This window comes from Podarcis filfolensis, assembly GCF_964270895.1.
Source record: "Podarcis filfolensis genome assembly, chromosome: 4".
In the NCBI taxonomy this organism is placed as follows: Eukaryota; Metazoa; Chordata; class Lepidosauria; order Squamata; family Lacertidae; genus Podarcis; species Podarcis filfolensis.
The window spans coordinates 61,625,957-61,641,711 of record NC_139607.1 but is presented as its reverse complement, the minus strand read 5'-3'; the positions used below and the strand labels follow the sequence as shown (position 1 = coordinate 61,641,711).

At 40.7% G+C, this 15,755-nt stretch overlaps 1 long non-coding RNA gene across 1 annotated transcript in view; it reads left to right on the top strand.

The window, feature by feature from the left end:
- The first annotated feature begins 1,893 nt into the window (after positions 1–1,893).
- The window catches only part of LOC310761631, a 44,000-nt gene continuing 30,138 nt past the window's right edge, over positions 1,894–15,755 (top strand). The window contains exon 1 of the long non-coding RNA XR_014547602.1: positions 1,894–2,003. This is a non-coding gene — a long non-coding RNA (uncharacterized lncRNA). The remainder of the gene's footprint in view (positions 2,004–15,755) is intronic.

Here is a 15,755-nt window from a genome sequence, read left to right as displayed (position 1 = left end):
TGAAGTGGTTGACTGGCTACTTATGGGGCAAGACTATCATTTGGATGAACTTGATCCAAGCTCCTAAGGGCTTTATTAGGGATGGGTGGAATAGTCTTAATCTAATTTGAGCCCAATGGACACAATTTGAATGATAAGTCCTTTCTGTCAAAAATCTGTGCATGGAAAATTAAGGTAAAATTTAAAACAAAACAAAGCATGCCAATAAAATAATATTAATTATATAACTAATGAGGTGGTCCAAGGACTTTCTATCTCTCCTTATACTTTCTTCTTTGGATAGCTTGGAAATAAAGTGTTTCTCAGGGTCATTTAAATGTTTTGCAGAAAAAGCCCCTGGAAGTGACAGTATGTTGCTACATGGTGCCCTTCCTAGTTAACTGTATGGAGAGAAAGAGGCAGCCATGTCCCCCCCCCATGCAATGTCCTTAGTAACTTTACAGTGATTTAACTGGAACTTCCCTTGTCCCATTCTTGATAAAGGTAATCCATCAGGACAGCCAAGGCCAATTCAGTCTCGTGAACAGATTGAACACAGAGTGGAATGGATCTAGATAATCCGTATCATCCATGAATGCCTACAGTGTGCTGCCACAACCCACTCCAACATCTTCCTTATAAAGGAGCTTTTTGTGGCTGGTCAAAATCACTGGGTCCAGAACTGGCTTTTTAGGAATGGCTCTACCATGCTCCCAACTCAACCAGTGACCCCTTCTGTTAGCTTTAATAAGGGTGATCAAGGAGGTACATAATCAAGTATAGAGATGCAAGCAACTGGGCTGAATGAACTGAAAGTGATCCAACAACACATCCCAAGCTTGTGGCATTGAGCACTTTGATTGGAATGGTACCGACTGTGCAGTTAGTTTCCCCCATGTTGAACAACTTTAGCCTTGAAATCTGAAGCCTGTTTGTCACAGCAGGTCACTGAGGGCTCTCTGGGTCATTCCCCCAAAAGGTCAGCAACCTCCAGGCCACTTGAAAGAGCTCTGCTGGCCAGCTGCTTGAGGATACAAGGCAGGCTGCAAAGAGCACCTTCCTTGCAGTCTACACTTCCACATGGCAGACATGACTATCTTTCTTCATATGGAGGAACATGAGGTGGAGGGGTCATGTGAACCCCATTATAATTCAGGATATTATTTATTTATTTTTATTTGACAAAAATTATATGCTGCTTTGGGGACACACACCCTCTAAGATGTTTATAAACATACAAATGTTTTTGTATAAATATTCATATACTGTCTTTCATATGAGAATTGGGTGGAAGAAAATGGTAAGCTAGTAATGTGGTACCTGAGGTCCTCCAGATGTTGCTGGATTCCATCACCCCAACAAGTATGGCTAGTGGCCCAGGATCATTCAACCTGTGGAGAGCTACAGGATCCTTGCCCCCAATGCAGACAGTCAGATCACAACTACAATGCTGGCAGGTTTGTTCTTTTCCTACAAACACAAGGTAGTTCCACAGTCAGAGAACAGCACTTGTTATCTGCACTCCCTTTGAGAATAATACCTTTTATCTATATTCTAAGGACAGTTTGCTTTTGCATTATTTTACTGCTTCCTAGGAAACAAGCTGCTATGCTGCCCTATAATAAGAAAGAGGAAATAATTGGATCCATACCCTGTGAGGAGTTGGCTGAGGTGAGATGCAGGTGAAATTGTTGTGTAGAAAACAGAGGTGTGCTTCCTGGAGGGGTGAGAGCATTCCTCTGTCATATACACGGCTCTTTCACCTGTGAGGAATGGTATTGTATTCCATTCAGCAGAAGGGACAACTCTGAAGAAAGTTTTGCATGTGTTAAGTCTGTGTAAGAAGCTTGCAGGCTAATTAGCATAACGTTCTATTCAGGGGGAAGGACCTTGTAATTTTGAAGTTGGTTGACAGTTGAAGTGACAGTTGAATGGATTTGCTGAATGCTGAGACTCTGTAAGAGAGGATTTCCCTCCCTCACCTAAGTATATCTGAAGACTAAAGAATGCCTTCTTTCTGTCTGGTGAGGGAAGAGATTTCTTACGTGATCTGAAAGTTGTGTTATCTCAGGAGAACGAGGTCCACTTCTATGAGGGAAATCTCAGGGGGAAGCTGAGTAATAATTTGGAAACTGTTACCTGCCTGGCTTTAATCTAAAGTTACTTGAATCCAACAATAGCAGCCACTGTTAAATGTTATGAATGCAGGTGAAGAGACGGAGTTTTATCCAGTGGTAGTCATACTCAGGAGGGAAACACTTCCATTTCCACGAGGCAAGAAAACAGAATTTCACTGATACATCTACCCACTGCAGCACCACATGTCCGGAAGTGACTGGTGTTATGGAGAGGTGCTGAGGAATCACTCTCCCAACACTGGTATCACTGCAGCTTACATTAAATGGTGCAGGGGTAGGGCAGGATAGCAGCAATAGCTACTGCCCCTGTCCAGTTCCGACCTCATTGCCACTGTGCCCTGACCTATTATCATCCAGGTGAAGTGCAAAAATGCTGGTTGTGTCCCTTGAAAAACTGAAAAATGGGTGCTTGGTCTTGCATGAAAAGAACCATCAGCTATAACCCATGGAAGAAATGTATAATGGGTGGTGATGGTTGTTTATACAGATTGTATGGGCATAGTGGTACTAATTTTCACAATCTTTTGAAACCTATTTGGACTCACCTATTTCATATTTACTGGATATTTATTTCATATATACTGGATTCTTTATTTGATAATAGGGAAGAGTCATAGTTCATTGGTGAAGCACCTGCCTTGCATGTTAGCAGGTCCCAGGTTGATTCCTCAGCATCTCCAGATAGGCCCGGGGAAGTCATCGTCCTTGACTATTGGCCATGCTGGGTAAGGCTGATGGAAGTTGGAGTCTTGAGGTTACCAGGTTGCGAAAAGCCAAATAGCTGCTGCCAATCACTGTATACTATTATAAATAGACAAATAATCAGATTCTGTATAAGGCAGCTTCCATACACTCAATACTGCCATATCTTAATTTGAATTAAAACTTTGTATGACTGCTCCAATGTGAGATTTAGTTTAGCTTTGCTTTTTGTCTCACATGTGAAGCAGTCATGTAGCATGGTTAAGACACATTTTAATCCTCATTTGAATTCCTCATTTGAACTTGGCCCACATTGTTCGTGATGCATCTTTCACAGAATCTGGCTTGCATTTGAATGTATCTTGTGAAATGTGGGGTGAGGTTTACAGAATGCACTTTGGAATCATCTTTTAATTTTATAGATAAGTGCAACCATGGGATCAGATTTCCTTGAGGAAATGTCAGTTCTTGGAAAATGAGAATTACACTCTAAATTATCTGCCAAGCTTGATAGATCTCCCACCAAATATTTCCTCCCTAAATACTACTGAGCCCTCTAAAGCATGGGCAGAGATTTGGGGCCAAGTACAGGAGAATATTCTGCAGCCCCAATGAGGTAAGTCGATCCTGTATCACAATTTACTCCTTTTCTCTGGCAATACAGTTGGAAGGCCTTCCAGTAAAAAAAAAAAAAAGCCTTGACACTTGATTTGAGCACGTCACATAAATGATGAATGAGTGGCAGATGCCTGAAACAGAAAAAAGAAAGTGATTTGTGGAAAGCCTCAGAGATCCTACATTAGACTCCCTTTCTTTCTTTACTACTGATTCCAAAGTCATTATAACTGGATGGCTTGTTGTATTGTAGAACACACTCAGGAGCACAGAATATGTGGAGAATGTTTATCATCTATGGTGTAATATGAAGCAGAACTTTAAGGCCATAGACTCGGCCAGTTGGTTGTTGCAAAAAGGGCAAAAAGGGCGGTGAGCTGTGAACGTATGGATCAAATTACAGTGGCTCAAATTGCTTAGGAATCTTTATGATGAACTGCTGTTAATTAAATTGAGAGTCAAAGAATGACAGTATAGCTCTTCTGATTACTCTCTGTTGATAAGAGAGATGAATCAGGGAAGAAGTGAATCAGGGCTAATTGGGGACTAATTCAAGTTATTATTTAAAGTACTGGCAAGCATGTAAATTGTCAGTGTTTGAGAAGATATTCTGAGGAGAAAATGACAGCTGGCAATATGAGTTGGGATGAGCCATAGTGGCCATGGGGTATTAGAGACTTCAGGAAACCCTATATCCATTAGATATGTTGGTAAAGGAAACACTGACAAAATAAAGAAGGAATATATCTCATGGTATATTCTCATGGTATAAAAAAGAATGGTATTTTTTTATACTTGTGGTATAAAAAAAGAATGGTAGCTTCTTTTTTTAAAAAATATACAATATGCACAAAGTATGAAATATTTCAAACGCTATCAGGCTTTTTATCCACCCCTTTCTCCCTGCCACACCCATTCAGGTATGGAAGTAGGTTTTCCTGATTAATGCTGCTTCAAGGCTGCACAACTCCAAGCGAGTGACACAGGTTAAATCTCCAAAGTGATCCATGCCCTATCTCATAAGTCACAAAGCACTGCATGAAAGTCCCACCTGACAGTGCCTCGGGGACTCACCATCTCTTTCCTTTACCACAGACACATTCTATGTGACCAAAACCTATTGACCTAGTTATATACATCACCCACCACTAACTGCATCTACCCAACACTAAAATGTGGAATGGCGGGGTGGGGGGGATCCTGCCTGCCAGCCAGTTGTTGGAGGAAACAAAATGGGGATGGAGTATTGCAAACCAATGGAAAAAGAAAGGAACAGAGAGGGAGTTTTTATGTCTGTAAATGCAAGGTGTTGGTGGAGAAATGGGCTTAAATGTCAGTTGCATCAACATGAATAAACACATCTACATACCACTTGTCTGCCCACCTCCTGCATTCTTGGCTTTTTCTACGAAAGCGACTTCAGCTAACCACTGCAGCACAGGCTTTAAAGCCGCAAATTGGGAACAAAACTTTGCAAGATCTTCATTATTTATTGGTGGAATTGTTCAGCCGATGAACTGCGCTGTCACAGAAGCTCTGCAACAAAATATTTTACACACACAAGCACAGTAGTGTCGTGTTCCTGGTTCAGAGGCAGCTGGGAAACTCTAGGGAATGCATCCAAGCATTAGGTTTTGCCTTTTGTACTCCTTTGGCAATTTCCTGTGCTATGAAAGTATCTGGGGGTTGCTGTCTACCTAATCACTCTTGCTTTTGTCTTGGTTTGCTTGCCACCGTGATGTTACAGCAAAATAAAATGGTTGCGGAGTCTTTCATGTCTCTCCCTCCTGCAGGTCCCGCATCTGTAAAGGTCAGCGTTCCACTGGATTTTCACTTACCTCCAAAAATAGGATGGATTCATCATAACTGTAGCTGTCCAGGCATTCAAAGTCCTTTAACAATACAAGCTCCCCTCCCCACCCCCATATAAATGTTTTATAGATCTATAGCAGTATTAGTTTTCTCAGTTTCAGGTGAGGTTTTTTCCTTTGTTTCTTTCTGTCAAGACAACTGGTATAACTTTTTCTTTTTTTTAAGCTATGCAGGCTGAAATTCCCCTCACAGTATTCAATCCTAATGTACCATTTCTTTCTCCTGCAGTAAGCTCTGAAAGAAAAGGAAGGGGAGGGGATTAAAGCTTTTCAAAGTACTTTTTCACGAATGGAGAAAAGTTTGGATTGGTGCCTGTGAAATCACTAACATTAAAGATAAGTTCTCCCCCCCCCCCAAAAAAAAAAAATTGGGGCAGAGGCTATTGATTGTATATCATCTTCCAGTCATGGAAAAAGTTTTCAACTTAAAATAAAATAAAATACTGCATTTCTGTGTTAAATATAATAAAATATACCTATATTTGGCACTGAGGGGTGAGTCACGCTTCCGTGCGTGCCTGCTTTCCCAACTGTAAGTCAGACACCAAGGCCACCATTTTAATGCAGGCAGCAACCATTTTGTGCAGGGGTTCTGTTCCCAGCCCCTGCACAGTGTGCACAGCCCCCTGTCAGCAGTGTATAAGTGCACCCCACCCCGTTATGCCCCACCCTGTTTACCCCCATCACTTCCCAGTTATGACTTCTTCTGGGTCCAAAAGGACCCATGTGCTGGTGATCGTTGCCTGTATTATGTCTTCTTTCCTCCCTCCTTTTCTCCCACTCATGTTGTGTCATGGACTGATAACAGTTCGTTAACATTATCAGCCTCTTCCCTTTTTTAAGTCTCTGTCCATTCTACAATCTTCCTTCTCTGAGGCAGGTCTGTCCACCATCCTATATACTCTAAGATATTATCTGAATGCACTATATGTGGGGGTACTACTGAAGATTATATTGCAGTGATGCAGTATTCTGCATCTTGTTCCCATCACCAGGCAGGTTGCTCATATAACATCCATCTTTAACTCGGCTAAATTGGCTGCCATAGGTTTCTGAGCCCAGTTTCCTCAAGGGAGTGCTTTATTCCATATTGCCCCTTTGCACTTTAAGATCTGTAGGGGAGGCGCTGTGCTGTATTCCACCATTAAATTTGTGAAGGTGAGGAGAAGCACGACTTAGCACTGGCACCCACCTTGGACAACTTGTTTCAAAGAATAACATCTAAACCTTACTGACCAACTTTGGGCAGCAAATAACAGCTTTCTTTAATATGGGCTAGGAGTGAGCCTGGAATTAGAACTTGTGTTGCTTACTTTTTGATAGATTTTAAGGATATATTTTATTTTAGGCATTTTATTGTGGTTTTGACATTCCAAGTGTTAGTTTTAAAGGAACTTATTTCTTTAGCTAACTGTGGTAGGAGAATGAACATACCAAATAAACCTGGGGTGGAGATTAAGTTTTGACCTACAGGCCAACCTTCCAGGGGCTGCATTGTAATTGTGCACAACAAGTGTGTGATCTTTCTTAATTTGGTGTATTTTCCTTACATTTTATGTATGCTACGTTCATACCTAAATGGCCCTGGCCCAGTGTACCTGAAGGAGCATCTCCACCCCCATCGTTCAGCCCTGACACAGAGATCTAGCACTGAAGGCCTTCTGGCGGTTCCCTCAAAGTGAGAAGTGAAGCTACAGGAACCAGGCAGAGGGCCTTCTTGGTAGTGGCACCCACCCTGTGGAACGCCCTCCCATCAGATGTCAAGGAAATAAACAACTATCTGACTTTTAGAAGACATCTGAAGGCAGCCCTGTTTAGGGAAGTTTTTAATGTTTGATGCTTTAGCGCTTTTTATTATTAATAATATTTGGTTGGGAGCCACCCAGAGTGGCTGGGGAAACCCAGCCAGATGGACAGGGTATAAATTATATTTGTTTACTTGTTTATATCAATATCCTATTTGAAGTATGTGAACTATACAGATTTTTTTAGTCTAACACAGGCATAGGCAAACTCGGCCCTCCAGATGTTTTGGGACTACAACCCCCATCATCTCTAGCTAACAGGACCAGGGGTCAGGGGTGGTGGGAGTTGTAGTCCCAAAACATCTGGAGGGTTGAGTTTGCCTATGCCTGGTCTAACACTAGGAAAACTGCAGAGAATTATAGGGCAGGTTGAAATGATTAACAGGTGACATCAAATAATGTCACAGGGTTGGAGATTGTGTGGAGCTTGCTAGAAATGGACTTGTGGCCATTTTGGAGGGAATTGGTGAGCCAAATTAGGTCCATAGGCTGGAGTTCCCCCACTGATGAAATAAGCAATAAATGTGCGAATACTGGCACCCCTATTTTACCCACTGGTAATATAATATATAAAAAATAACTACCCTGTAGATCTTATCCAAATCCATAACCCTGTGGTGTAGGATGTAATTTCAAGGACAGGAATGTGACCAAATTCCTTTAATAACAATTCAGTTAAGGCATGAGCGATTCTCTAATTTGCTGCTGCTTTTTCCTTAGGTAGTTGTTTCTGTGAAAATATGTCTAATCCATTTCATACACACAAGCACTAGTTGATACATTAGTTGTGCCTATCGTAGATACTGGCTTCTTTACAAAATTACCTAAATCAGTATTCCTGCCACTTACTTTTGCTTGCAGCTTAGTTCAAGCAATTCCTTTTGAGTCAGTTATGACCCATACAGGTCCTCACCAAGCTTAAAAGATGAATTAGCAATTTACGTAAATAGCAGGGATATTTAATTACAATCTTTGTAGCTGTCAAATTTTAGAAGGCATATCAACCCTTATGTTCAAGGACTTATAAGTAAATAATTATTAAAGACGGGGATAAATTGCTACCAAGAAATGTGTGTATACCTATTCTTCTTTATTGGTAGTGCTTCTATCTCTACCTGAAGCATATGCAAGTATGGACCATCCTTTGTGTAAATATGAAACAACGGATGTACCTAGCAGTTAACATAATAAAAGAGACAGAACCATGGGGGGTTGGAAGTAACCTTGTCGGCATCGAGCTCAATTCCCCTGCTTGATTCAAATAATTCAGACTAGAGCACAGATGGCTGTCTAGCCTCTACCTGAATACCTCCAGCATGGAACTGACCACCATCCTTCAAGGAAATTGGTTCCATGTCAAACGGGTCTCCTAATATTCAGTCAACAGCTACCCCATTGTAACAAGTTACTTCTTTCCAAACCTAAATGCCATGCAATGAGATAAATTAATGAGGATTTGCTGGAATGTGGAAGAAAGTGTGTGGGGGGGTGAACATAAATCTTGTGTGCTGCTAAAGTTGGAGATAACTCAGTTAAGAACAATATTCAGTAAAATATATTGGCCCAAACTATGCAGAGGTTTGCTGTGATAAAGTTCCACTGAAAGCAATGAGACTTAATTGAGTTATGAGCTGTGCTTTTTTCCGGGGGTATGCATACCGCTAAACATTTTGTGAATTTTTGTAATTTGTCCATTTACTGTATTTCCCCCGATTTGAACTATAAAATTGTGGTTTTCTTGAGTCAAAATGAGAGTACCCCTAAACATTTATTTTTAGAAAAAAGCACTGGTTATGAGTAACCTGTTTTATTAGTTTCAGTGCAGTGTGATAATTTTGAGTTGTTGCTCCTGTTTTCATGCTGCTGCCGTAATGCTTGAAAAAGAAGCTTGTACCCATGTCTCCTAACCCAGGATTAGGATCATTTGTGCCTCTTCCAAGAAGTATATGCAAGGGTGGGTTTTTTTGAATTATATAGAAAAAAGCTGTGAAAATGGAAAGCACAATTCATGGAATGTGTGAAAGAGCTCATGCAATACTAGGAAACATCTGTAAATTCATAATGGTCATTAACTTTATTGCAGGTATTTTACAAAGTACATTTCTAGCTGAACTTGAATTCACATTCCCCATACCATCCTGCAAAGCACCTATTAAAACATAATAATCTAATAAATTAAGCTCATCTTTTTTTGTCCAACTGAAATCCAGCCAACAAACACCTGAGACATCTTACAGCACTTCAGGATGATGGTTAGACTGGTAGGTGAATCAGGGGAAGGGAGCTGGAAGAGCAAACACTGAAAATGCTTTTTTGCCATTCAGATGTGGCACATGGATGGTATAGATGCTCTCAGTTGATTGTAGAGGTCATAATGATACAGTTGGAAGGAGAAATTTTCTAAAAAAGGTGGTTCACAAAATGTGAGGCAAAGCCTCCAAAATGTCTCTTGATTGGGATCGAAATCAGAGTATCTTCTGTTGATTGCCAGTTACTGGAGATCATTGGGACTGTCACCTCCTTTTCCTAAGCTTTTTGCATTGTCAACTTAAAGTGTGTTATGCCCTTCTCTTCCATAAAATTGCAACCCTTTCTTTTTCCATCCATCTTCTTGCTTCTAAGCTGAGAACAAAAGTGAATTGTAAACTGAAGAACATTCTGTCCACTGGTTTTACATCTGAAGAAACTGCAGAAGTGGTGTTTCTGTTTCCCTCCTTGTTTGTTTGTTTTGTGGTGTAGAAACACTCTAAGACAAACTTTGAGTACATAGGGTTCAGGGGTGGGACAGAGAAATGTTTAAATCACTCAAAGACGCTTTATGAGGGGTTTGATTAAAGGGGTAGTGAAAACAGGAAAAGGGGATGGTGGCTGCCTCAGTGTTCCCCTCACCCACCCCAGAAGTCTTACAAAGACATTGCATGTGCAAAAAAGATGGCTGTCCTCACAGATTGATGGGGGCAACCTGATTTTCTCCATACAATTACCCAGGAAGGGACTGTACATTATTAGGTGTATGGGAGCATTATTATTTTTTAACCTTTTGAACATAGAGGAGAATTTAGCTGTTCTAAGGAGGTTAACATGCTAAAGAGGGAGATAGTCCTTGGACCACCTTGTAAGTACAGTACAGATCCATGGACAGATCAGTTTGTTGATTATGCAACTTAACCCACATATCTATGTTCATATCTATGTGTGAGTTCAAGGAGGTTGAAATGAATAGGTTCATCCCAGAACACTGAATAAATAGGAATCCTCACCCCTATTACTTTGGAATTAAGGAAAGGGAAACTGCTAACTGCAGGAAATTGAAACATGGGTTTTGATCTCTTTAATATAAAGAGATAACACTTCTACAACCAAGGAGTTCCCTAGAAAATGTAAGTGGTTGAGGCAGTAGATAGAACATACTTCGTGATAAGTAGGAATGAACAAATCTAGTTCTCTGGTTGCCATTTTTCCAATCTTAAATCCATTTAGCCATATTTCTGCATTAATTTGTGATTATTATTTTCTTTAAAAAAAACCTCCTTATGAAAATTATTCTGCATTTTAATGTGAATTTCTCCTAATAGACACATTGACACTAATACGTCCATGTGGAATTCCTTCTAATATATTCATTTTTGAAAACATTGTTTAGCTGAAGAACTGCATCACAAATTTGGGTAAGTGTAGATTTTTAAGGATAGTTGTGTTTTGGTTTATGGTTTGAGAAATGTAAATTAGGTAGTTTCTCATTAAAATGCAAACAGAATCAAATTTCTCCCCATCTCAGAGTATGTTAGCTGATCCAAAAGTGACTATACATATTACTCTTGGTGGAATCAATCTTGTTTTACAGCCAATGATAATTTTCTTCATATTCCTGGGAAAGTATATTTTATGGATTTTGGTCTATTGAAAGTTTTTCTGTAGTCTATACAAGATTGCAGATTTATCCTGAGGTAGCCACTGCCCTAACCAATACAACTAAGCAGCTTCATAATACAGTGGTACCTTGGGTTAAGAACTTAAATCATTCTGGAGGTCTGTTCTTAACCTGAAACTGTTCTTAGCCTGAGGTACCACTTTAGCTAATGAGGCCTCCTGCTGCCGCCGTGTTGCCGCCACGCGATTTCTGTTCTCATCCTGAAGCAAAGTTCTTAACCCGAGATACTATTTATGGGTTAGCGGAGTCTGTAACCTGAAGCGTCTGTAACCCGAGGTACCACTGTACCACTAAAGATTAGGAAGTCTTAATCTTCCATTATAAACTGGTTTCTGCATAGCAGATGTCTTGACCCTCAGGCTACCTGCCCATATAACATTATCTAACATTTTCTGCCAACCACACAGAAGTCAATTGAAAAGGGAGGATTAGCAGTTTCTAATCTTCTATGGTATTATAAAGCTCCTCAAATATATTGGTTAGGACAGTAGCTATCTCAGTATAAGTCTGAAATCTGGTGTAAATTAGAGCAAAAATTGATTCATATTTCATTAGGCACACTACCATGGGCAAGATGCCCTTCTTGGGCAGGAGCTTATTCCAACTCAAAACCTGGTATGAGAGAAATACAAGAAAAGGTCTTGGAGTATCTCCACTGGCATCAGCTATAAGCAATCAAAACTTTGACATGGAAAGTACATTGCTTTTTCCCTACCAAGAATAATCTCTAATGTTAATAAATTAGGTTATACTCATCAACAATATAATTAATTACTTGGGAAAACAATAGGGCAAAACACAAGGATGTGTTCCCCCGTGGTTTAAAAAAAACCAGGCACAATATTCATAATTTAAGAATCAGGGATTGTCAGACAATTGAAGTTATAATCCTGGGAATTACTTTTGTGCAAGCACCATTGAACTCAATGTGACTTACTTCTGCGTTGGTACCTAGAGGACTGCCTTGTAATGAAAACTATAAGCCTTGTGGATGGTGCTTTTTTTTGTTTGTTTTTTAGGAATTGGGTAAAAGTGGAATACTATCACAAGTTTATTTTAGTTCATTCATAACTGGGTGCTTTGAGCTGTTCCATCTGAATAGAAGTAGATCTAAATTCATAGATCAATTAGCTCCCCCCCCCTTTATGTCTATCACTGAGAAAAACATTTATGCATTTATAAAATCTATATTCCATTTTGAACATAAAAAAACATAAATTGCCTTTCAAGGCAATTTAAAACCATCAAATTAAAATAAAAAACGATCAAATTGAAATAAAACAGTAAAAACAGAATAATAGGAGCACAAAGAACAGAAAAATTAGTAAAAAAACAAAAGCCAGCTATGGCATAAATAAATATGCCATCTGTTAAAGCCTGAATAGAGTCAAGTTGATTTTTCTGGTAACAGAGAAGGCACCAACTGAGTTTTCCTGGGAAGTATATTCCACAACCAGACACCATTACTCAGAAGGCCCTGACCAACACCTGCCTAATCCCTCAGAGATGGTCCTCTGATGAAGATCTTAGAGTAGACAGGTTCTCATGGGTACAGGCAGTTCTTCAGCCATAATGAGCTTTAAAGGTCAAAGCAAGCACCTTGAATTGTGCCTGGAAACATATCAAAAGATTAATTTTGGACAGGTGATTGCAGCACCATGGAAAGATCCAAGTAAACAACTCCCTCTAACAAAGGCTACAGGTGGGGTGAGGCCACACAAGTCCCTCCAAAAAGTTTCACTCTCCTAAGTCCTACCAACTTGCCTTAGGAGTGTGAATTATAGGGTTGCCACCCCACCCCACCAATTCCTGGCCTGAAGGAGGAGGAGGAGGAGGAGGAGGAGGAGGAGGAGGAGAAATAAAATAAAATAAATAAATACATTTTTATTTATACCCCACCCTCCCCAGCCAGGGCCAGGGCCAGGCTCAGGGTGGCTAACACCAAATATAAATTACAATAAAGCGTAATAGGGGGGAAAACAAAACAAAAAACAAAAGGGAGGAAACATCAGATATTCACCCGAGCCAGCTATCCATGGGAAGATTTATATACCAAATCCCATATAAGGGGTCAGATTGATTCTAAGCCGAAGGCCAGGCGGAACAGCTCCATCTTGTAGGCCCTGCAGAAAGATGTCAAATCCCGCAGAGCCCTAGTCTCTTGTGACAGAGTGTTCCACCAAGTCGGGGCCAGTGCTGAAAAGGCTCTGGCCCTAGCTGAGACCAATCTAACCTCCTTGAGGCTCGGGACCTACAAAGTGTTGTTATTTGTGGACCTTAAGTTCCTCCGTGGGACATACCAGGAGAGGCAGTCCCGTAGGTACAAGGGTCCTAGGCCGCATAGGGCTTTAAAGGTCAAAACCAGCACCTTAAACCTGATGCTGTACTCCACCAGAAGCCAGTGCTGCTGGTAAAGCACTGGATGAATGTGGTCACGCAGCAAGGCCCCCATAAGGAGTCTCGCCGCAGCATTCTGCACCTGCTGGAGTTTCTGGAGCAGCTTCAAGGGCAGCCTCACGTAGAGTGAGTTACAATAAGCAAGCCTGGAGGTGACTGCCTGGAGGATCACTGTGGCCGGATCAGGGCAAGAAAGGTAAGGGACCAAATGCTTAATACGGTGTTCTTCTATGTTCTTATGTGGCCTCCTGCCTGGTGCACTTCTTGTGCTGTTGGGCAGCCACAGTGAAAACAGAGGCAGGTGACAAGTCAGATAAAGTGCGCTTAGGATAGGTGTCTGCAAGGCTCATGGCTTTTATTTCACAGAAGCCACAGGTGCCATACCAGGAACATAGTTTAGCTCTTCTGCCAATGGTAGTCAGCCCCAGATTCAACTAGGTCATCTTCCTCTGTCTCTTGAGCATCGGTCTAGGGTTGCAACACCCCAGACATTCATTTATTTAAGCTATTTATTAACGGCATTAGCCTAATTGGTGAAAGCTACTGCATCACACATGCCTTCAGAGTAAGGAGCAGTTCTGATGGCACCTCTGCTGTCTGAATTTGATCCCTAAGTGGAAGTGCAGCTGCAGCCTCATCCCAAACAGGTCAAATGCTGCCTCACAGGTTCATTGAACTACTTCCCAACAATGTCTTTTTCTTGTGGGGAATTCGTACTTTCAGAACTGAACCTGGACCAAAAGATAGACTGAAATGGATCCAGATAATCTGTAGTGTCTTAAGAGTGGCTGGCATTGAGAAGCATATATTCAAAGTTGGGCCATCCCACCCCAGTACATCACTTACATTGAACTACAACTGCTACTTTAGCATCAATTTACAATCATAGAACAATCCAGTTTAAAAATGATCTCACTTGTGTGTGTGTTTTAAAAATCATAATACACATTGTAACTCCATTTGTTGAAACAGAAAGTTTCTTTTCTCTCCTAATAGCAAATTTTGTGGCTATGTGCTATGTGTAGCCAAAACAAGAGGGATGATCTTGGGGATGCTGATGTTGGCAGAAAGGCAAACAAAACAAAACCCTGGGGGAGGGAATGCAAAGGGAAATCATCCCAAAGAGCCCAACAAAAACTTGAACATACTCAATAGCCACAGAAGGCTCAATGTCTTCTTTAGTGGGATAGAAAATGAGGAATGGAATCAAGTTCCCATAAGAGGCCATGGCTTGCCTGTTTGGAATTGTGGACCAGAGTCCTGTTTTTTGAAGGGTGAGGATACAATGCAACACTTAGTTACAGGCTCCCTTATATGTTGTAATTCTACCCTTTTAAATCAGCAAATGTTTAGACCTGAGCTGAGGCAATTTTCATTCCAAGCAAGTGTAGAAAAAAATAGAACCATTCCAAAATCCCCCTTTAAAAAAAATAAAATCCAGGCAAATTTCCAGAGCAGTGAAGGAGAACAACAAAAGCCTGATATGCAGATAGCAGACACAGGGTGTCTGTTCAGACTCTAGATTGATTGATTTATTACACATTTCCAGCATTCACATCTTGAGAGAATGTCCATCCCCATCAATCATTTAAGAGGATTTATTCTGAGAGGTGCACAGATATGCAGGCTACTGTAAAATATGTCTCAAAGCCTGGTTAGTGTGACTGTGACTCAGCCCATTTGTGCAGCCCACCCTCTGCAGCTTCATTTTGATTTATGTACTGTGGCAGATTATCTCCCTCGTAAATACTAAATTCCATCAATTTATTTGCATTATGCAAAGAGGAGAGCATTTTAGTACCAAAGGGAGCACACCCCATGTTGTGTAATCATGTTGCTTTATGGGGTTTCAGGGATTTTGTTGCTGCTGCTGATGTAATAAAGGTCTGCTTCATGCTATCTGATGCACTGCAACCCCCTTCTTTAATTTTATCGCTGAAGTGATGGGCCAGGCTGAGGTCAGATGATAAAGGACATGATATTAACAAGTCATAAAGTTTCACTTTAGATAATGCAAACTTAAAGAAAGCTAATGATGCATAATTTACCACTAGCAACCCTTTCTGTACACTGCACAGCATCTAGCAATGTTAGTAAGGTACTAGGTAATTACAAGCTGCTACCATGTGTCCTCCACAAATATGAGTGAGCTAATTGCTATTAATTTAAAGAAACCTGTGGAGTTTAAATAGAGTAAGCTGCTGTCTGAAAATTATTGGGCTATAATTCTTCTGCCTTCTGGCTGTAGAGATAGTATAAATCTGCAAAGAATGTGCCAGGTTAGATATGTAGTCAGCAGAACCCTGAGATGAAATTA